General features: G+C 38.8%; 1 long non-coding RNA gene across 4 annotated transcripts in view; it reads left to right on the plus strand.

Annotated features, from left to right (window-relative positions):
- The window catches only part of LOC130256702 (uncharacterized), a 177,143-nt gene that overhangs the window by 79,898 nt on the left and 75,442 nt on the right, over window positions 1–21,803 (plus strand). For 3 of the 4 annotated variants that reach the window (XR_008841168.1, XR_008841167.1, XR_008841169.1), the window contains 3 exons: window positions 5,147–5,255; window positions 8,820–8,912; window positions 13,417–13,487. This is a non-coding gene — a long non-coding RNA (uncharacterized LOC130256702). The remainder of the gene's footprint in view (window positions 1–5,146; window positions 5,256–8,819; window positions 8,913–13,416; window positions 13,488–21,803) is intronic. The other variant, XR_008841166.1, reaches the window with a different exon arrangement.

Below are 21,803 nucleotides of genomic sequence, written 5' to 3' on the forward strand. Positions count from 1 at the left end.
TGTCTTTTACATAGTGGACTCCGCTCATATTGTAGCTTCTGCTTTGCATTCAGTTTACAAGACCTGAGAACACCTAAAGGGACTTCTAAGAGACTGTTTTAAATAAAAACATGGGTATATCTGGGTGATGAAGTGCAAACCTGAGCCAACAAGATTGTAGGCAAACCACATTCGCCTCCTGCCAATGCATCTCAGTGCTGTCCTACACAAAACTTTCAGAACTGTGCAGAAATGCCTGGTCAAATTAACTTGTGCAGGAGTTTCAGAAAGCACAAAAATAGGTAATAGAATAAACAAAAAAAATTAATGCTTGTGAGTTGTACCTCTTTGCAACACAATATCAAAAGTCATGGAGCAAAAGAGACACAGAAATCACTGATCAAGCTTCAGCTTTTATTTCTTTGTTCTTTTATTTTAAATCATAAGATTTCATCACAGCTGGGAAATGTGTGGTGTCAGCATTCCCAAGCTTTAGCACTGGACGCTCATTCTGATCCTAGTGGAAATTGGACACTTGGCCTCTGAGCACTGATGGAACTTCCCAGGATTCTACTATCACTGTGTCTGGTTTCCTAACTTTTATAAATCTAAGATCTTGAAAGAAGTTATGAAATCAACTGGTAGAAGACCTGACTGTGAACCAGTCTTCCTCAATCTTTTGCAGTTCAGGTGACTCCCAGTGTGAACAACTGTAGGGTGAGGACTCCAGGACATGATGAATCCTAAGCTCACTGTTTTATCTGGATGCAGAAAGAAAGGCCTCTTGGCTAGTAGATCAATGGTTTCATACTGAGAAAAGAACAACAACAACAACAACAAAAACAAAATTAAAAAAAAAAACAAAAAACAAAAAACAAAAACAAAACAAAAACAAAACAAACCCCCCCCCAAAAAAAAAAAAAATAAAAAAAAAAAGGAAAAATCGCAACAGGATGTGTACACAGGACTTCAGGACTTCTGTGGATAAAAAGTAATCTGCCCCAACACTGACCAGCTGGAGACCTTCCTCTGTCTCAGGATGTCTCCACCTCAAGATGTGGGTCCTACTTAGGAGGCAATAAGAATTATCAGGTGTACAGAAAATTTACCTTGGGAAAGCATTGAGCTTTTGCACTTGAGAGGCAGCTGCAAGGAGAAAGTAATCTGTATTTTCCAAACCTATTGCAACTAGACTTGGTTGAAAGAATATTAAGACAGAATTATCTTGGACTGTATTAAAACCTTATGTTTGGTGATAGGAGAGGGTACAAGCACAAAAGTGAAAACATTCCCTTGAATACAAATCCTCCCACATACCACAAGAAATGCATAAATCAGTCAAAGTGTGGGTCAGTTTGTGCTTGGAAAAATGTTTGACTCAACAAGGGATGGAGTGCTGCACAGCTAGTTTTGACTCAGCTGAGTGCTGACAACTACCCATGAAAAAACCATGATGGTAGAATATGCCTAACATTTGGGAGTGATGGCCCAGTGGAAGACTTTGGAAGGGTTGTTCCCAGCTTCTTGAAATATCTATGGCACGTTGACCTCTATAGATACATTTAGGTATTTTTTTTACAATAATTATCTGGCAATAAGGAGTGCTTGACTAGACTTTTTGCAGACTGATCTGCTGCAGTGCAAGAGCTCGGCATTTACATGGAAACAAGTCTAAAATTTGCCTCTTCTGTTGAAATGGTCATTTTCAACAAAGGTTCCTCCCTCTTTACACCAGTGAAGCAATTTAAATGGCATATGGGACAAAACAATACCGATACTAAAGATCTGAGTCCAGATCAATCAATGTCATGATTTCTCTTACCAAAGTCTTAAGGAGATCTCCTTGGAGATCATTAATTTCCATAATATGCATTACTAAAAGAAATCCACAGGGTTCAGGGAGAAGCAAAAAGGGAGGCTTTAAATATACTTCCTTTTCTGCTTTTGGTTGTGATTCTCCTAAGTGATGAGTATGATGCTGAAGCCACTCTGTCCAGCATGGTGGGAATTTTACCCAGTGTCACTACAAGTATTTAGTCTGATCAGCCTCATAAGTTCCCCCTTACCACACAGAAACTAATTGTGAGGATTAGGGCACACCAAGACACTCAAGCTCCACTCCTGTGGGTTTGGGGAGAAACAAGGCATTTAAACATTCCAGCTACAGTTCCCTTGGCAACGTACATAACAACAACTCAGTAACACTATGGGTTTCTGTTTTCTTAACCCTTCAGGACATTGACTGAATGAATACTTCCTTGAGGAAACTGTTCAGTCAACCAGATATACTCAAACACACTTAAATCCAGCAGGCCTTTTCTCTTTAAAGAAACAACAGCTGTTGAATTCCGTGTCAAACTGATCTCCTCCCCTAGCATTAAAGGGTTTAATTCAAACACACACATATACCATTAGCAAATCCTCCATAGAAGCCTGTATGATAAAAAGACAGTAAAAACCAATTCCCAAATGTCTATGTTTCATATCATTATGAAGTTACCATGGATCAGAGGACACAGAGAACAATACATGACATTTTATAAAGCACATAAGTACTCTTAAGAAACAAAATGATATTAGCATTTGTGTAGATTTTAAAACACAATATTGTTCCTGACAGTAATAGGAATAATAATGTCTACAACAACTTCATAATGATTTCTCTGGAAATTTAAAATACTTTGTAAATATTAACTAATACTATCAAATAATAAGATTTACACCATCTTTGTGACATATATAAAATATGCCCCTGAGTTTGTTCCCCAGCCCAAAGAACTGGAGCATTCCTGCTGTGCAAAGCTTTGGAAGAAGAACCACCAGCTGAATACTTGTGCAAGGTCACCAGAACACACCTGCCCTCATAAAGAGCTGCTGTAGGCTTTGGGCTATCATTAGTAGACAGAATTAATGAACATGCTTGCAAGGCCTCAGTTAATAGCTGCAACTGTTATGGTACTCTGCAGATTTATTTGAGAAACTTGTCTGTGCACTATTGTCTTCCTCAGAAGTTTAGATTTATGAAGGCATGAAAACCTTTACCCTGGAGACCTTTGCTTCAGGCTGAGATGGACAAATGATATGTAGCAATTGTCTGAAATAGAACTTACCCTTCTTTCTCAGTATACCAGAAGTGACCTGACCTATTTTTTTAGGAGAGCAAGAAAAACCACCAGCATCTATGTTAAAATTGTAACTATTCCTTAACTAGTAGTGCACTGATGCACACTTACACAAAGGAAGAGACTGAAGCTACAAAAGTAAAGCAGGGATCAAGCATGTATCAGTGCAGCCCAAACCAATTACAGTTCATAACCCAGGTTTTTCACCCTTTTTCTTTGCAAGATTTAATTTTTGTTATTTTCAAAAGCAGACTTTTTAATCTTCTCTTAGATCTGTCCTGTGATGATGAGGCACCTTGTCACATTTGTAGCTTCAAGCAGATGGAAGAAAGAGTTAAGTACACCTGCAAAATGAAGGCTCTTTAGCCTTAAACATCTAGGGTTCTGTTGGTCCAGCACTGCTTTCCATGAAGAGTGCTTACCTTCTCTGCAGCAGTTCCTGTGTACATCTCTGGGAAGCAGACCTCCCTCCTCACCAAACCCCCACCCCCAACCTTAGCTCACAACCATTTGTTAAAAATTATGCAGCATCCTCACTAACAAACACGTGGTTGCCAGGGCATCCTTGTTCCCCAGCCAACTACTATACTAAGGCTTTACTGGCAGCCATCCAGCTGTGCCTCATTTAGGAACCTCTGCAGCAGTAAGGGATGTGTTTTCCCCGTTTACAGGAGAAATAAGCAGTTTGTTGATTGTCTCTTAAAGACCTTAATCGTTTGGGGAAGCAGTAATTTTTCACAGCAGACTGAGACAGAACATTTCTCCATATTCTCTACAAACCAGAATTCAAATCTTACTGCAGAGAGCTGGGCTTTTTGCACAAGCCCAGCTAGAGTAGATCCCTGACAGCTTGGTGTGGCACTGTGAGCAGCACAGTCCAGCACAGAGCCTTGCATGGCAATGCCCTGCACAGCTGGGCTGGTAACTTCACACAGGTTGTGCAATGGGGTGGTATTGTCTTGCTGGGAGGAGAGGGGGAGTACTAGCAGCTACAAACCCCACTTAAGATTTTACAGCACCACAGCAACATCAATCCCAGCTAACCTTGCTCTCAATGTCAAGTTTTCTTGGGTCAACTGCATTAAAGAACAAAGGATGGCACTGGATAGCTATGGAAGGGCCTTGCCATTTCATTTAGTGCAGGTGACACCCAAAGGTGCACAGTGCTATGGCTGATTCCAGGCTGGACTTCTGCCTGCCCAGCAGCCTGAGTGGGCATTGGCCACAGAAGCTGATGGCAGGGGACATGGTGCCAGCAGCGGGCATGGGCTGCTGCCATGGTAGGAGCTCATGTCCAGAAAGCAGCACCCAGCTGAATGAAAAGCAAAAGGGAAGCCTGCAGCAAGAGGATTGACAGCTCATGCCATGATACTTCTGTCTGTAATGCCTCCACAGTGTCACTGCTCCTCCATTCCCCATTCCTAGAACAAATAATGAGCTGCATTTGTGCCCTTAGCACTGTCTCACGGTACTTTTACAGTAGCATTCATGCAATAAGTGCTGGATGAAGAAAGGATATGGAGTTGGGATGTTTTGGATTACATATTTCTGCTGTCCCTAAAGGAGAACAAGGTTCCACACACTAAGGAAAGGAAAGCTTAGACCAATAAAACCCAACAGGAGGTGGATGCCACCATCACTGCAGCTGTCAGTCATAGCTGGTGCTTACATACCAGACCTTTTATCTGAGAATTAATTAAATCTAAACTACATGAACCCTGGAACAGGCAGGTGGAAAGGGCAATGAAAGTTTTCATTGTCAAGTGCTGTATTATGAAAAGGCAAGAAATAGATCCTTGTGCTTAAGACCATGAGAGTTTCACAATTCAACTTTTGGAGGTCTCTTTACAACACTGAGCAATTTATTATAATAGTAACTATACAATTGTGCTAATTTGGGCAGCAGTTTACAGTCAAATCCTGGCACCCATTTTATCCATACTCCTTTCGTGTCAGCTTACACTCTGGCTTTAGCCTGGGAGAAGTCAACAGGGAAAGTCGAGACAAATTAAACACTGGGTTATATTTAAGGTTTCTTCCTACAGGATGGATAAACCTCACTGAAATCAGTGCTCTGAGACTGCAGGCACAGCTATTGAGGACAGCCCAGATGCAAGCCAGGTCTCGTTTCCAAAGCATAGAGTGAATTAAAAGGTATGATTGCAGTTCTAGTTAGCAAAACTTTAACATAACTTGTCACAGATGAGCTAAGAATGATATGCATTAATAGTACATGAGTAGAGATTTTTGCACTCTAAGACTGCTATTGGCTCTGTGTGCTGTGTAATAGAAGTGGCTGACGCCAAAGACATGTACCCAACTTGTTACTGGGCACATTGTCAATGTTCTACATCTTATATATCTGTAAAAATATATACACGTCTAAAAATGTGTAAGGAATTACCTATGTGTAGTGCTCCTGGTTGATGGCAACTGAACTATTTATGCTCTAGTCTTCTTGGGGGAAAGGACATTGTGATTGCAATTCATTATGTCCCCAAAGAAGTAGTAAACACTGTATCTATGCTATGAAGTAAATATGTAAAAGGTCAGAAAAGCAATGTAATTGCAAAAGAAGAAATGTTAGATGAATCACAGACCTGCATCAAGCCTTACTCTGGTACCACCCAAGAAGGTCTGAGCATCAGTATTCAGCCCTCAGGATTGCATGATAGTTTTAGCATTTCAGACCCAAGGAAAAGAAATAAATAAAAGAAAGCAAGAATCTAGCTTTTGTTCACTGTGTGAAAGGGGAGTGTGTAGCTCCTTACACAGTCCCACAGGACATGCAGAATGCAGTGACTGCTCTATACAACCTTTCACTAGAAGAATGTGCAGACAGCAAAAGTATTTGTGATACTAATTAAAGATTAGAAAATACTCATTTAGGAAAAGGTCCCTTGGCAGGGTATTTCAAAATAAACTAAACATATTCCTCTCCAAACTGTATTCCTCAATTTAGGTAGAGAAAAGGGAATTAAAAAGGCACCCCAGTTGGGACAAAATGGGTTATAAAAATGAGACATAAAGCACTTTACATCAGTGCTGACAAGAGCCCAAACTAAAGAATCGTCCTTTAGTCCAAAGATTGAAAAATAGCAGATATCTAAATGGAATAAAGGTTCATTTAACATAATAATCTATTTTTCAAATGGGCATTCATCTTCCTAAAATACAGCAATGGAAATAGTCACTCTTTTTTGTCACAATTAAAAAAATAAAAGAAATTCATATGACAATTAAAAAATAAAAGAAATTCATATGTTATAACTGGTATTATGGCTCAGTGGAATGCAACACATAGTTGCAGTAAAGATTTTGCAACAAGACAGACTTTTAAAATTGAGGCAATATTTTGAGACCATATTTCACCCAAGCCTAAAACTTGGAACATTTTGACTAATTTCATTTTGCATGGGCCTTATCAGAGTAACAAAAAACATCAAAGGTAAATTAATATCTGGAAATTCCTGTGTAAAGTACAGTTTTGCCGATGAAAAGTCATGCACACAGCATGAACTGGTATTAATAAGTGTACAAAAGAATGTATTATCCCTCACAGTATATATGTATAAATGTTGGCTATACCTCTGGGTTTTCTGGAAGTAGTGTTGTCATGGTTACCATTCAGCTGTCTTTATGTTTTAATATGCAGTGTTTTGTAAGGTTGAGGTTCAATTCAAGTTCATGTGAAGCAAATCAACTGAAGTTTTCAGACGTGGTCTCTAACTTAATGTGCCTCGTTTTCTGAGAGGCCAACTTGCAATACTTCTGGCACGACTTTAAGAGATGTCAAGCACCCTCAGATGTGGCAGAAGCCAATGCTCTGTATGCAGTGACTGAGTCATGAATAATCTGCCAAACTGCACAATCCATGACAGTCTTCTTTTACAAGGCTATAAACCTGTTTCAGGTAGTATAAGGAATGTTTCTGTGCTCCTACATGCTGAACTTACCACTGTTAGACACCAAATGAACAGTGTGTCATTCTCTCAGCAGCCTTTATTTATTTGTCTGAAGCTACAGGAATGCTTGACTGTAATGTAAAACATAAGCTCAATTCCTATGTGTAACATCAATATTCCAATACCTTTGGTCCATTGAAACAGAAAACTCCATTTCCCCTTTCCCTTTGCAAATTTCCTCATGTTCTAATGTTGGGGGTGGGTGGGTGTAATATGTAATTGGCCTCTGGTAGTTCATTAAAAGCTGGGGTTTCAGCTCCAGCTGAAAGAGAGACTCAGCAATAATTTAAAAAATAAAAAAAAATAAAAAAAAACCCACAAACAAACAAACAAAAAAACCAAACCATGCCCCCAAAACACAAAATTAAAAACAAACAAACAAAACAAATTTAAAAAAAAACCAAACAAAAAAACCCCAACAAAACAAAAAAACTACCTCCTGTCCAGGGTAATTGAGTATTATCTCAGCTCTGTGTGGGGTTTGATTGTCTTCTGGAAGTAATCCCAAAGAGGCAAACTGATAGGTAAATGTCCTTTTTTGCTTTTCTATGGTAACAAAAGAACCTGCTCTTCCAAATAGCCTATTTCCCTTATTAGCCTTATGAAAAACCTTTTCACTGTCTCCAGCAAGCCACCTGGATCTGCAGAAGACTCCAGAAATGGCTCTTACCTTGATTTCCCTTTTCTCAGTTTGCCTTTAGCTGAGTAATCTGGCAAGGAAGTGTTGATCATTTCTGTGGTGTAGTGCACAGAAGTGGAGCCTGCTCACAGGTAGCTTTGTGGTAACACTCCAGTATAGCTGACATGCCTAGGGGCATATTACACCCAATTTAAAACTAATTTAAATATTGTCTACTTTTCTCTTTGGCATAAAATTGGGAAAGGAAGGGGTATGGAAGAAAGTAAGTTCTAGAGCAGTGAATCAGTGTTCTAGGTTCATCTCATGTATAGCCTTTCAGCTTTAAGTATTTTTAGATTTTGACTCCTGTTCTCTCAAGAGTGGGCACAGGCAAGCTAGCTGCACACACCACACTCCCCATGGCAGGTCTTCCTCTGTCTTGAGCACTCATATTCTCCTAGAAGTACTCAAAGAGTAGTTTCTTTTGCTCTTAATTGCTTGGCTGTTGGTGTCTTTGGTTTGCTTTATTTCCTTGAGGGCATCCCTCTGCAGTGGGGTGCAGGAGTATCTCTTTTCAGATTGTCCCTCCACATCCACACATCTCACAAGTGCATAAGATGCAATTGTTAAAAAAACCCTGCCCTTTTCAAGAGCTCCAGATTTCTGAGGCACCAATTTAGCCATTAAAGACAGTTCAAAGTGTAAGGCACAAAATGCAGCATAAACCACAGAGATCCAGGTCTGCATTTGTGTTGTATAAATCTGTGCACAGTCCATGTGTACAGACATTTGTGTATGTAGGAGACACATGTGATGGCAGTGTCACAGAGGGACATAATGAACGTTATCATGGGCTGTAGAAAATACACTTCCACACACCCCCACCTGTGTTTATTCAATTTATTCATTTTTTATTATTCTAGTTTTCAGAGACCTATTCAGATAAATAACTAGTTGATATGTCATTGTGTATGTGTATTTGTAATTATAGACACTCAATAATTTTCTTTTTTTATCAGACATCTCAATCTTATTTCATTATTTGATCTCACTGTGTGAATTCTTTCTGGCTTTTCACTCGTTCTGATCTAAATGGGCCAGTAAATTATAAGCTTTATTTCCTAAACCCTACAGTTAAGCATCATCAGAGAGCTGAAGATGAGTTGTAAGCAAATTGGATTGAAGGAGCTCTCCTTGCCCTTGTTTCAAATTCCAGCATCTGTTCAGGTGAGTGGAAAATGTTTGCTGCCAACCTCAGTGCAGAGCTTCCAGTTCGTTGCACAAGAGATCCACTTCCATACACTTGATGATGTGGTCTGTGAACTGTGGGAGGAGGAAGAGAGCTCTGAGGAGCACCTATTTGTTATGCTGTGGGCTCTGGGGCCTGGAGCCATGCAAAGGAGCATTTGAAATGTCACTTTCTAGGTCACAGTAAGAGATGGCAGTGATAACATCTCTAACCAGGCTGCCTTTGAAGAGCAAGCACCACCTGCTTTGCATGTGTTAAACACTGAACTGATCAAGGACTGGCACTGCATGGTCAGCCTTGCCTCCAGTAAGTTCAGGTCTCCACATGTGAGCATGTTTCTATCACAAGCCTCAGCTTTTTAACAGGTTATTAGCAAAGCAGCAGCAGGGGGTCTGAAAAATGAAAACTACTTTTTGATTTGTTCATTAAAATCAAATAATTATTTATAGTTGAACTGATCAAACTCTCTGCTTTAAAAAAATCCTCATTCTGCCTGCTTGATGTTAAATGGTGAAGCAGCACAGGAGTGAAAATATCCTGGAGCCCTTTATCATCTTCATTATCTCCACTGGTGAAGTGAGTGAGTGAGTGAGTGAGTGGAGAGGTGTGAAATTCCAGCAGAGTGGAACATGCTGTTTTAAGAGGAAGTGCTGACATGCAGGCTACAATTAGACAAAAAATGACTGCTGACATTTAAAAATCATTACAGAGAGGAAATTGTGAGTGTAATTATGTCATCATTGACACTGTTCAAGTGTGCTGATGCATTTTTGCTGATCAAAATCAAGTGTTTATATTTGTAAATAGAATGCACTTAGCAACTCTATCAATGGAAATGCTCTAGCCAAGAACTACAGAAAATTAAGCCAAGTTACTTATACAAAACTTATTTTTTTCCTTTTTATTGATTTTCAGTATTTTGATCTGAGAATCATTTCTTGGTAATGGAATTGTTTCTTGTTATTTAGTACTTTGGATGACTGTTTGATTGAGGCTTCTTTATAGGGTTGTTTTGGTGTGGGTTTTTTTTTTGCACAGAATAGAAATGGCCATTCTGGAGCAAGTCTAAGGTCCATTTTGCAACTATGTGTTCTGTATCAAACAGTGGCCACCACTGGAGGCCTACAGGAGAACATAAGAGGACAGTAAACATATAATTATATTAGCTATACCAGTCTCAGAGTTTCCAAAATTTGCTGCTCAGGGACTTCAGAGACTACTCAAAAAAATAAGAATAATGAAGTCTCTCTATCTGGTTTTAGAAATAGTCTGATACTGGAATCAGTGCAAAGGGAGACATGATGTCAGCAGGTGGCAAAATATGTAAATGGTATCATTTAACTGGAGAAGAGTTTGTTGACTATGCAAATACTGGATTTTTGGCATTATTTAGCACAGTCCTGCCTTGAGCCCTGTCACAAGTCCTTTACCTATGACATATGTCGCTCAATGACAGGGAAAAGTGAGCAATCTATGATAGATACAAATGCTCAGTTCAGAATGGGCAAAATATGTGAAGGAGTATGTTTGTGGCTGATTCCAAAACTTGATTTTTTTTAATCTTAGAGATTTTGAAGATTATATATAAATACACTTTATAAATGTGCACACAGAACTGCTTACAAAGGCTCCTTGTGGAAGTAAGAAAATGTTTTGGCTTCTAAATTGATATATTCCCCCAGAAATATCTAAAAATGCTAGTCCTCCTGTGAATGGCATTTTGTTCACAGTATTCTGGAACATATTTATGGAGAAAATTAAGGAAAAGTCTAAAAGTGTGAAAAAGATAAAGGACGCTTAATAATGAGGTTCTCTAAGTATCAACACAGTTATTTTTGAAGGCTGTGGCAGAAACAAAAATAAGAATATTGAATGTCAACTATTCAGGTTCAAATTAAGTATTCCTCAGCCTGCATCTACTGAGCTCCAAAACTCCCCTCACTATCTCTGCTGAATTGGTTTTTCTTTTCAGTTTTTTGGGGATTTTATTCAGTCCTCACTTTATTGACTTTGCCCTTTGGGAAATGGGTTTTTTGCAATCCACCTATTAATTTTCTGGGTGTCCTCCTGCAGCCAGCTTTTCTTCTTTTGACATTGGGTCCATCAGTTTCCATCAGTGTCCCTGTTGTCTGGATGTCAAAACATATATCCAGTCAAACTGTGTTAGCAGAATAATGTCAAGCAACTTTATAGTCACCACACCAGCAAAAGAGCTGCTTTCATGATGTCATTTTATGACTGGATGAATACTTAATTCATTTTTAGAGTTATAAGGATTTCCCTGTCAAAACACAGAATCCTTTGTGCCATTGAAATGGTAGAAATCAGTAGTTAGGGAACAATCTACACTGGGTGTCTTGGGAGAGGCCAGTCCCACAGGTATTTCAGATGACTGCTCATTACAGCAGGGAATACTGAAGAACTCCTCTAAGAGGGGGCCACAGAAATATGTATCAGGGCTTCATTAGAGCATAAAAATATGACAGAAAGGATAGTGTTATGTTACTGTGATTTCTATTATAACATCTATTTATAGACTACTTTCATCTTTATCTCCCTTTTCACTAATTCAGGCCTTTCTAGATTTATTTTTTCTTTGCAGTGTTTTCCATATGTTATCTTATTGGAAACAAGCTAAAGAAAATATATTTCCCCCACTTTCTGCTTGTTTTTGAAAGACAGAAATAGAAAAAAAAAATAATCTTTCTCTGCACAGTAAACTGGTGCCACACACCTAATCTCTTTAAAAACATCTCTCCAGAATGGCTGAACTCTGAAATTCAGCCACATTTATTGTTTTTAATCTAAGTGTATTTTAAAAAACATCACTTTGTCTGAAATTTTGATAAACACAATATTGACAGAGCATTGTTGAGTACCAGGACTGTCAGGCAGTTAAATCCCCACTCCTACAAAAGGGATGCAAACACAAATCAGTACCAATGAACCATGCTGAGTCCTCCCAAATGTGAGAAATTCAGCACCAGTTCACGATCTGACCCCACAAGCAGTAGTGGAAGGGGCAGCGAGAGACCCTCTGGATTCTCAGCAGGCAATCAAATTTGCAAGTTGCCTTTGCCTTTAACTTAATGATGGTGGGGTTTTGTAGGAGATTTTATTTATTTATTCTTCTTAATTCTAGGTTTTTGTTAAGATCAAGATGGGTATTCCATAACATGCAGATAAAATGTATCCACCTGCACTTCTGGAGACCAAAAGTCCAACCTTAATCTTCCTTGACATTACCTCTTGGAACACCTAGAATGTTTCAGTCTCTGATGTTAGCCCCTATGAAAGCTTCTGGCCTCTGTAACAGCAGTCTGGGTTCCCTTTGCATGCCCTGACAAACACAAATGCTGGGTTCAGTCTTGATGGGTGCTTTGTATGAGGCAGAAGGGGGAAAAAAACCCACTTTCCAAATGAGACACTGCAGATATTAGAAAAAATATGGTAAGCAATAAAATAATGCAAGTCCTTGGAGACTGGAGGGTGTCTCCCTATATAGTCTGCCATGCACAATATTCTGTATAGTTTATGCTTTCATTGCAAAACAATTTGTCAGCGTCTTATTTGCCAAGACATTGTCAATATAACATAATGCAAGTCATGAGCTGCTGTCTGACAGCCCAGTCCTGTAAGCTGTGCCCTTTTATGCTGAAGGACTCCTCCAACAACAAAGTAAAAAGATCTATTTTTCCAGTGGTTCCTCACACAGTGAGGTGTGACCTGCAGAAGTTCCATGACAATGAGTAAATGTCAACATTGAAAGACATCTGCAGTGTTGTTTTCTTGCATTGAGTATAAGCAACAAAGCCAGTGCAAAGTAGTAACAGTGTTCAGAAGAGTGATTCTACTGAAGGACTTTGGGTAGCAGTAGGAGCAGTTACAATAATCACTGCCATCTCTCATCTCTTTTGATTACATGGAATGATCTACTCTGTCACCTTTCAGACAGGGACCAAATTTTAAGCCCTTTAATCTCCCTTGTGAATAAGTATCAAAGCTTTTTCTTTCATCACAACATCAAGGTAAGGGATCTACCAATACACTTAAATAAGACTGGAAAATCATTAAAACAATGGAGCACTACTGCTCCATGCTATTGCTACACATTCATAGTAACAGAATAATAACAGAAAAAGGTGTTGCCTGATTTTAGTAAAACATTCTCTAATAACAATTTTTGCTTGATGCATTCCATTTCAAAAGGCTTCAGCTAAGCCTCCAACTAAGTTATACTGTCATACATGTCACTACAGCAATCAGCCTTCAAAACCATTCAATCTTAAAAATCCATCAATATAACAATATTTTCTACTATACAATGACTTAAATGAATATATGACCAAGGTGTAGATAAGAACATGCAGCAGCAAGTACAACAACCACTGTGGGTAAAAGAAGAACAATTTAGAATGGGATAATATAGTTTATCAGCTAAAGATTTGAAATTTTTAAAAACTTCATTCTTTTCCCTTACAGTAACGTACAACCAAAAAGAAGATCTGGAAATCTGAAAATATGGAAGCAGAATAACAATCCAGCAAAGAATGGTAAGAAGGAAAAATATATTATCCAAATTTCATTGTTGAAACATTTTTGGTTCTGAAAATACTGCTAGTTAGCACACTTAAGTTTTATTAATTAAACTTCAATTGTTATACATGTGAAATGAATTATGCAACCTGTAAATCTTAATTACATTGTTAATTACAATAACATTATGATCATTTTGCGATGCCTTAAATCAGTCAAACATGTTTCTCAATTTCTGAGTTGATCAGAACTGATGACATTATGACTATAACACACTGCTTGTACATTTTAACAGAATTTAAATCATTAATTGTAATATCTTGATTAGAATTTTAAACACTAGTATCCATAAAGCAGAAAAACACAGCAGTATTTGGATGTAATATGATTTTAACACTTCATGCAGCAAATGATTCTGGTTAAACAATTGGTATTAATTATGCAAACATGCATCATTCATACACTGGGGGTTTATGTCCATCACAGGATTGAAGTAGCTTCAGACTGGGACACAGATGCAGTTGGCAGAAGCAGCACCTGTAGTGAAACATCTCAGGAGACTCAGGTGTTGTCATGCCAGGGCATTTGTAAACCTGTTCACTGTGCTCAGATAATGTAAGTCAGTATTATTTAGAGACATTGAGACACTGCATCAATTTTATGCCAGATGAATGTCTGCCTTCTCTTAGCAACAGTTCAGCCTCAAGTAATTATTTAATTATATCAAGTAATTAATTTAATTGTAAGTAGCCTCAGCTACTTACAATTAAACATTGAAAGCAGTCATGGGTGTGTCTGGTAAAAGCAGCCTGTAACCAGGGTAAGGCTTCAGCTAGAGTACCAAGGTCCAGTGCTGAGCACATGACTTCCATAAAGTTGTTAAGTGACAGGATGGACTGCTGTTAAATGGAGCTCTGAGAAGAACCAAAAATCTAGAAAACACGGCTAAAAAGGTAAGATTAAATTATTAGAGATAATTAGTGTGCAGAAGAGATACCTGGGTTAACAGCATACACAGAAACTTACAAATACAAAATGTTCTTTTTCTATCAGCTTTAGTGATATCCAATGAAGTTTGAATAGTTCTCTAATTGACTGAGGTATGAAAAAGTCGGACTGTCCTCTCCTCACAGAGATCTCACAAGTGATTCCACACAAAGGTGTGCAGTCTTAGACAGAGACAAAGCTCTGGTGTTGGTAGGTGACCAACCTTAGAGCAGCCTGTTTGCTGCTGTAAAAGGGTGAGACACAGCAGATCTTTTGCAGCTATGGTTCTGGTGAAAGTTCTCATTGTGCTCTTCAAGTTTGGTCCTCCCCAAAGCAAAGCTCAGGTTGTGCTGCAGAGGGATCCGGGATGCCAATTCATGCACTGAGCTTTGTGTCTATTTAAAGACCAGGCTCTTCCCCAGCCTGCCTTACAGCACTGAGCCAAATTCCCTTCAAAGCTGCATTCAAGTGTACCACTTGGGCTAAAGCAAACTAAATGAAAAATTACAAAATAAAGCAAAGACAAATTTGTAAGAAGGCTTCAAAATTAAACATGTCTCTGTTTTTGGTTGGGTTTATTTTCCATCTGCATTTGATTCAGTATTTCAGTAGACAGATCTAGGGCAGAAAATTTATAGGTGGTGCAAACAATTCCCTGGCACCTCTCTTTTTTTCTTCTTTAAGAGAATGTCCAACTTCCTGCTCACTAGAACTCCAGAGGGGATCACAGGAAAGATCCACCCACCTACTCCTTTTACTGGTTGGGTGATCCCATGCTTTATTTCACTGCAGCTGAAAATCTCCATCTTTGTCAGATGCTTCTCAGCAGTCACTTTGTACATGAGTTTATAGAAAAGCTTTTCAAATCATTGAAAAGTAAAGTAGGAATACTCCATGAATGTGCTTGTAGGTAAAATTAAGAAATATTCTGGTTTGATTTCTGAAGATTGGCTACAAACCCTGCAGCTAAAGTTTTCTAAACATGCTTTCAAAATAAAAAATACTCACTAAATGCCTCTTGAAAGAGCAAATAGTCAAAGCAGCTTTGAGCTTCATATTGTGCTTCACTTGCAAATAGTTATCTGACCCAGCCTCACACCTCAGCCTCTAACTCTGCAACAGGTCACCCCAGCATAGTGTTACAGGCTGTAACCTTGCCCTGCCATTCATGCTTAATGTGGTCACGGCTTGATTTCCTATGGCATGCTAGGACTCCTGGCCAAATTTCATTGCTAACAGGGAAAAAATTCAGCCTGACAAACTGAACATTTCCAGTGCAAGCACAGGAAGACAGAGTGGCTTTTCACTCCAAAAACACATATATCCACACACATATACATGTGGGACAGACTCACTCATATACGTGTGTATGATATCTTGCTATTATCTTGCATTTTTATTGCATTTAAGAGTTACAGTGCTTTTCTGAGAGAAAAGCAGCCATTCCCCTTGTCCAAGAACTCCAACTCTGCCAGTCACTTCAGTCTGAGAACGCCAGTGAGCCATTTGAGACGTGTGATCTATCAGCTGCACAGCATCCCATTCATCAAATGCTCCAGCAATGTAATATGTAAAGCTAGAAAAAACAGAAGCTGCAGATGCAACAAAAATCCTTTATCAAGGATGCCCATATAGGAAACAAGGCCTGTACAAAATCACTACATCGCTGTTCTGAATTTCCTAAAGCTACCTCCTCCCTTCTTTCGGGTGATCTTGGAACACATTCTGTAATTAGGATGAGAGGACAGGAGTCTTCTAATCCCATAATTAGGCACTGATAATTTAATGGAACAGTGCAGAATTTAATGTCACTAGGTAGCACTAAGCACAAAGTTGGTATTATATCCTTTTCTCCACACCCCTGCCCCACCAAAAATTTCAGATATGGCAAGCCTCAATGTTAGGAAAGAAGCTGTTATAGTTTGCAAATAGTTTCCATCTGGAAGAAGGCGCACCCAACAGAATTCAAACAATGCACACTGCAATCTCAGTTACAGTAGCATAAATTAGGATCAATTCCACTGAGGTCAGAACAGTTATATCTGGGAGACACGTGTAGGATTGAGGCTAACTAACTGCAGGAAAGTTAGTTCTCGTCTCCTCTCCCATAAGTCAGGCTGGCCCTAGTTTCCAGTTGGAATCTGTCCATTTAGTGGGCCAAACCTGGCTTTAAATTTCAAGAGAATAAATGTGGAGATACTGATTTTACTGGAGCTATTCCCAATTACAGTAGTGCAAAGTTTGACCCAGAGACTATTTATAGATCCAGGCACTGAGCAGTGGCCAGCAGTTGACGTCCTATCATACTCTGGCCTTGCTGGACTGGAACATTCAGAGTACAAAGGCATTTCTGTGTGATCTGGAGTACCACATTTCAGAGCCATGTTTGATCACAATTATTTCTCGCATGGATGAAGGCAGCAATTCCCAAAATAAAGTACACATGTGGAACGCACTTATCTACCTAGTTCCTTTTCTCCCCCAGGAATATTTTTTGACTTGTTAACTACTGGAACCTGATCCTCATGTAATACAGGAAATGTGTAAGGGTGATACCAACGACCTTAGCAAAGTGCAAGCTGTGAATAGCCCTGGTGAAGCTGGGCAGCCAAAAAAGACAAAAATATTGGCATGCCAGCTGTTGACTGCTACTGCAGGTGAATGGCTTTTAGAAATATTTAAACCAGTTGGAGTACAAACAGGCCAATCTTCACTAATGGTAAAAAGGTGAGAAAGAAGGTAATAAAGCGTAAGAAGTACAGTGACCAAAGACAGTGACATGAACAGCAAAGTGTCTTCCTTTAATGGCAGGAGCAGCCAGAGGCAGAAAGGCAGAGCTCAGCAAGAGGCTACAGAAACACTGGTGTGAGCTGTAAGGGTGATATGGGTACCCCAGGAGGAGTTCTCTCTTGGGTGGAGAGGAGGAAGCAACACCAGCTCAGAGGGCTGAGGTCTGTCCTGCCACCTCTTCTCCCAGAGGGGTAAATGTGGCTCTGCACAGCCGAGTGCCCCTTAGGGCAGTAATTATAAGGGGAGTGAGAATGGTAGCTGTATATGAACAAGGCCCTATTAAGAATTCTCTCCCATTATTTAAGGTTGAACTGATGCAGAGTTTAATGAACCACTGCTGTCTGACAAATAATAAATACACCACACAAATGAATTTCAGGGTTAGTGAGACTCTTCATGAATTTGAATAGAATTTAGCAAATAGTCCCAGATGAAACAATGCAGAAAAAAAATTTAAATGTCAAAGCACTTCATTTTAATATTTTCAAAATGGAGTGGTTCATTTTAGAACTGCCAAAACACTTTTTAAAACTTTCAAAACAAGCTTTTAATCTGTCCATTTTTAAATTGCTCTAAATTTTAAAAGGAAAAAGAAAAAGCCTTTAAACACATGAAAGAACCCAAAACCAAAAATGAAGCCATTCTTTTGAAGCGAAACTAAATATTTTGGGTTGAAAAAAAATGTATTTTTCTTGATTATTTTTTATTTTGCCAGCTGTATTTCAAAACTCAACCTGACCAAAACTAAAATGCAATTCTGAAAAAAATAAATAGTTATTTGACTATTTATTAATAGTCTAACATTAACAAATTAACAAATACCTATAAGCTCAGAGAGTGGTTTGGGCTGGAAGGGATCGTTTAAGGGCCATCTATTCCAACTCCCCTACAATACACAGAGACCTCTCCAACAAACCAGGCTGCTCAGAGCCCCATCCAACCTAACCTTGAGTGTTTCCAGGGATGGGAAACACTCTCTGTTGAACCTCTCTGGGCAACCCATGCCCGTGTTTTACCAACTTTGTTGTAAAAAACTTCTTTCTTTTATCTAATCTAAACTCCAGCATTACCAAGCTTCTACTTCAGATAATCTACTGCCCAATTAATATCTCTGAGTTTAATGGAGCAGAGTGAGACCCATTACTTTCCCAAAACTATTTGAGCTTATTGATTTGTTTTTAATTGGAAAACCTGAAAATATTTGTTTTTATAACAGTAAAATAACAAAGGTTCCATCTGAAAACTCACAGTAAAAACCATTAACCATGCAAATGGTAGGTTTAGGTACTTGAAGATATGATTGTCCTCTGCAGTGCTGTATCAGAATCTTTGTCTGCTTAAGCTGATCCTGAAGCTTTTTTCCAGCCCAAGGTCCTTGAGCATCCCCTCTGCTCTGGCTTGCTTGCAGGCAGATCGTAGTCTTGCAGGAGTGGAGTGGGATATCAGCTCACAGCCAAATTCTGTTCCACAGCAGCAGTGCTGTCATGTGTGCTCCTGTCCCCACTTGAGCTCAGCCACACAAGACACTGAAAATGTGGCACTTGTGAGCCCCTCAAAAAGAGCATGGAAATGAAGCCCCAAACTCCCATCCTCCTGAGAGGATCAATACTTCCAGCCAGAAATATTTGGCTTGCAGGTGTTTGGCTGTCTGATGAATAGCTCTAATTTTCTACAGAAAGCAGATACTTTTTTTTTCTGGAAAAAATATGCTCACAAAATCCAACTTTCCTTTTAAGGAACAGATAGAGATGGAAAATTTTTAACTTATAAGATGGAGCAACATGTGTGGTTTCCACACACCCCTACTTCAATTTTTCTGCATGTCCACTGACTTGCCTTGCTACAGAAAATTGCACTAAAGGTGATTGGCTTTGAGCCCAAAACATTGCCCAGCTTCTTAAGCTCTATCAATGGATTTATCAATGATGTTTCCATGTGTGGACCTTGACTTTTCTCAAATACCAGTCCTATTAGAGGTAGAACAACATGCTACTGTACTGCATGTCACTGGATATTATCATCAAGTTCCCATGCTGGCCATGGATGAAAAGGGTGTTTGCAAGGCCCTGTGGACACAACGAACCCAGAACAGTTCCCCAGGAAAGGGGAGTCAGGTTTTGTAGCTATCTCAGAGGTATGAAGTGTTTTATTACCAATACACATATGCAGACATTCTAGACTTTATTTGCTTCCAAAATAAAAAGACATATTATTGCAACAGCAAAAGAAACTCATCTGTGTTTAAGGTTTGTTATGATTTGAGCAAAAGGAAGGAAATCCAGGGTCGGAGATCACTCCCTCCCTACTGTCTATCACAACAGGTTTCCATCCTTAATTTTACCCAGCTTTGTCATATTGGAGGTTTGATGCCTAACTTTGAAGTTTTTCCCCATTCTGGAATTAAGCCAGAACCACAAAATGTTTGAAAACACAGGGCTTGATGGAATTGAACATAGTTTTTCTTCATGAAAATAAAACCAAACTGAAAGTGTTTGCCTTTTCAAAAGATGTCTTTAAAATTGTCTTTTACCTCTTTTCTTCATACTTAAATTTGCTCTGGCTATTTGATAAAAAACTATAGGAAATCTATTTCATAATATTATTTTTAAAAGACAAATAAGGAAACCTTGATTTTTAATTTTTTTTTTAATATATCCTGCATTATTTTATAAATGCTTCCCAGATTTGGCTTGACACACATTTCAGGATTCTCTGAAAGTTAATTCAATGATACTTTGGCCCTCCTTTTTAGTTTGGTGCACCATTGTTGATTGATTTTAGTAGACTCTTCAGGAATATTTGATATAAAATCACAGGTTTGAAGATCAAAATCAAAAATACATATATATACAAATGTACAAATCTATATACATATATATACTTATACATACATATATATACCTGTGCATACATATGGACACATATATACGTAGCCCACAGAAATTACTCATAAAAATGCAATGTATTCCACCAGCCAACTACAATAAACACATCATTCATTACTTCAAAATTCTATTGACTTTAGCAATAACTTTTCCTGAATAATGAATGTACATCCTAGACAAAATAAAACTTAAGGAGTTTAGCAAAATATTTTAATAGAACTATGCCTAAAATAAAAATAATTTCACAGAGGGAGGTTTCAGTGGCTGATATGGAGGGAGGAAATTTTCATATCAATAAATATGGTGGCATCTGCCAGGTAAAATGTTGTAATAATCCTCTGGGTGCTATTCCCTCCCACTAATGTGTTGGACAGTTTCTATTAACACCAAATGCCTGCTCATAGAAGGAGCTGGAAACCAATGTAAATACAGAGAGTTCATTTTGCAGCCTTGTTTTCCCTGCACTCCTGAAATCTCTGGGATAGGGGTTGGTGGTATGCACAGAATAATAGAAGAGGAGGAAAACAGTCCCAGGAACAGGTCAAAGCATGGAGGGAGAAAGTACTGGGGCAAAGAGAAAGGAAGGCAGGGAAATATTTATGGAGAAGCTCTTGCAGCTGCTTTTTGACAGATTTTCATTCTCTTCTGTATCCTCTTCATGTCCTCTTCCCAACTTCTGACCTTGCCTTGCTTTGACCTCAGGTGGGAACTGTGCTCCTAAGGCTGAGCCAGACTGCTCACCCACACCTCACCCTATCCACAGTGCTTCTCTAATGTGGGCTAGCAGCAGCCTGTGGCAATGATTTATCATAAGCTAGGTGCAATTGAAGTTCTCTTGTCCTTTGGGAAATATTTGTAGACAGAGATCATTATGTAGCATCTGTAGGTTCCAAGTATCCATATGCAGGATAAATTAGTCGAAAAATTATTCCCTGACTCTGCATTTACACTGGAGTCTTCTTGGCAGAAAAGATTGTTTACTTATTTGTAGCAATATAGCAAGACCTTTCCCCTATTGTTTGCAAGCTTTAGCCAGCAGAAGAGAAATGAAAGCGACTTCAAATTAATATTTGTACCAAGCTCATTTATGGCTGAATTAAATTACAGCTTCCGAAATGAATGCCAGAATTCCCTTGCACTGTGCTTCTCTGGCACTGTTTTATTGACATTTATGGTGTCAGGCCTGTTCATTTCAACACCCAGAGCTCTCCTCTGGTGTCACCAGACAAGTTACTATTGTAAACAGTACCAGTCAGATGGACACATAAGTGAGATTCAGGTGGAACTCCAGAAGATTAGCTCCAAACAATTTCTATGGATTAGCTTCAGATGAAGAGCAGTGATGAATGCTCCATTATAGTAGAGGCAAAAATATTTCTGTGAAAAAAAATTAAACCACATGAATTGTCTGTTTTCTGCATGGACAGCTGTATAAAGACTCCTTGCATTGCTTTTTAAGAAGAGCTCTGGGCTGGTCTGTTATTTGTGAAAATGGTTCCATAATTTTTTTCTTCATAGCTTTTGAGTATGAGAGCCTAGGACTAATACCATTATGTTTTTCAGCCTTAGTGAAGAATTATGTTCCTACCAGAGGAGAACTCTGGAGTAAATAGAACAAAAATAAGTAAAACATTTGCAGGTCATCACATTGGTTCTGTTTTTTTAAAAAAA

This window comes from Oenanthe melanoleuca, chromosome 9, assembly GCF_029582105.1.
Source record: "Oenanthe melanoleuca isolate GR-GAL-2019-014 chromosome 9, OMel1.0, whole genome shotgun sequence".
In the NCBI taxonomy this organism is placed as follows: domain Eukaryota; kingdom Metazoa; phylum Chordata; class Aves; order Passeriformes; family Muscicapidae; genus Oenanthe; species Oenanthe melanoleuca.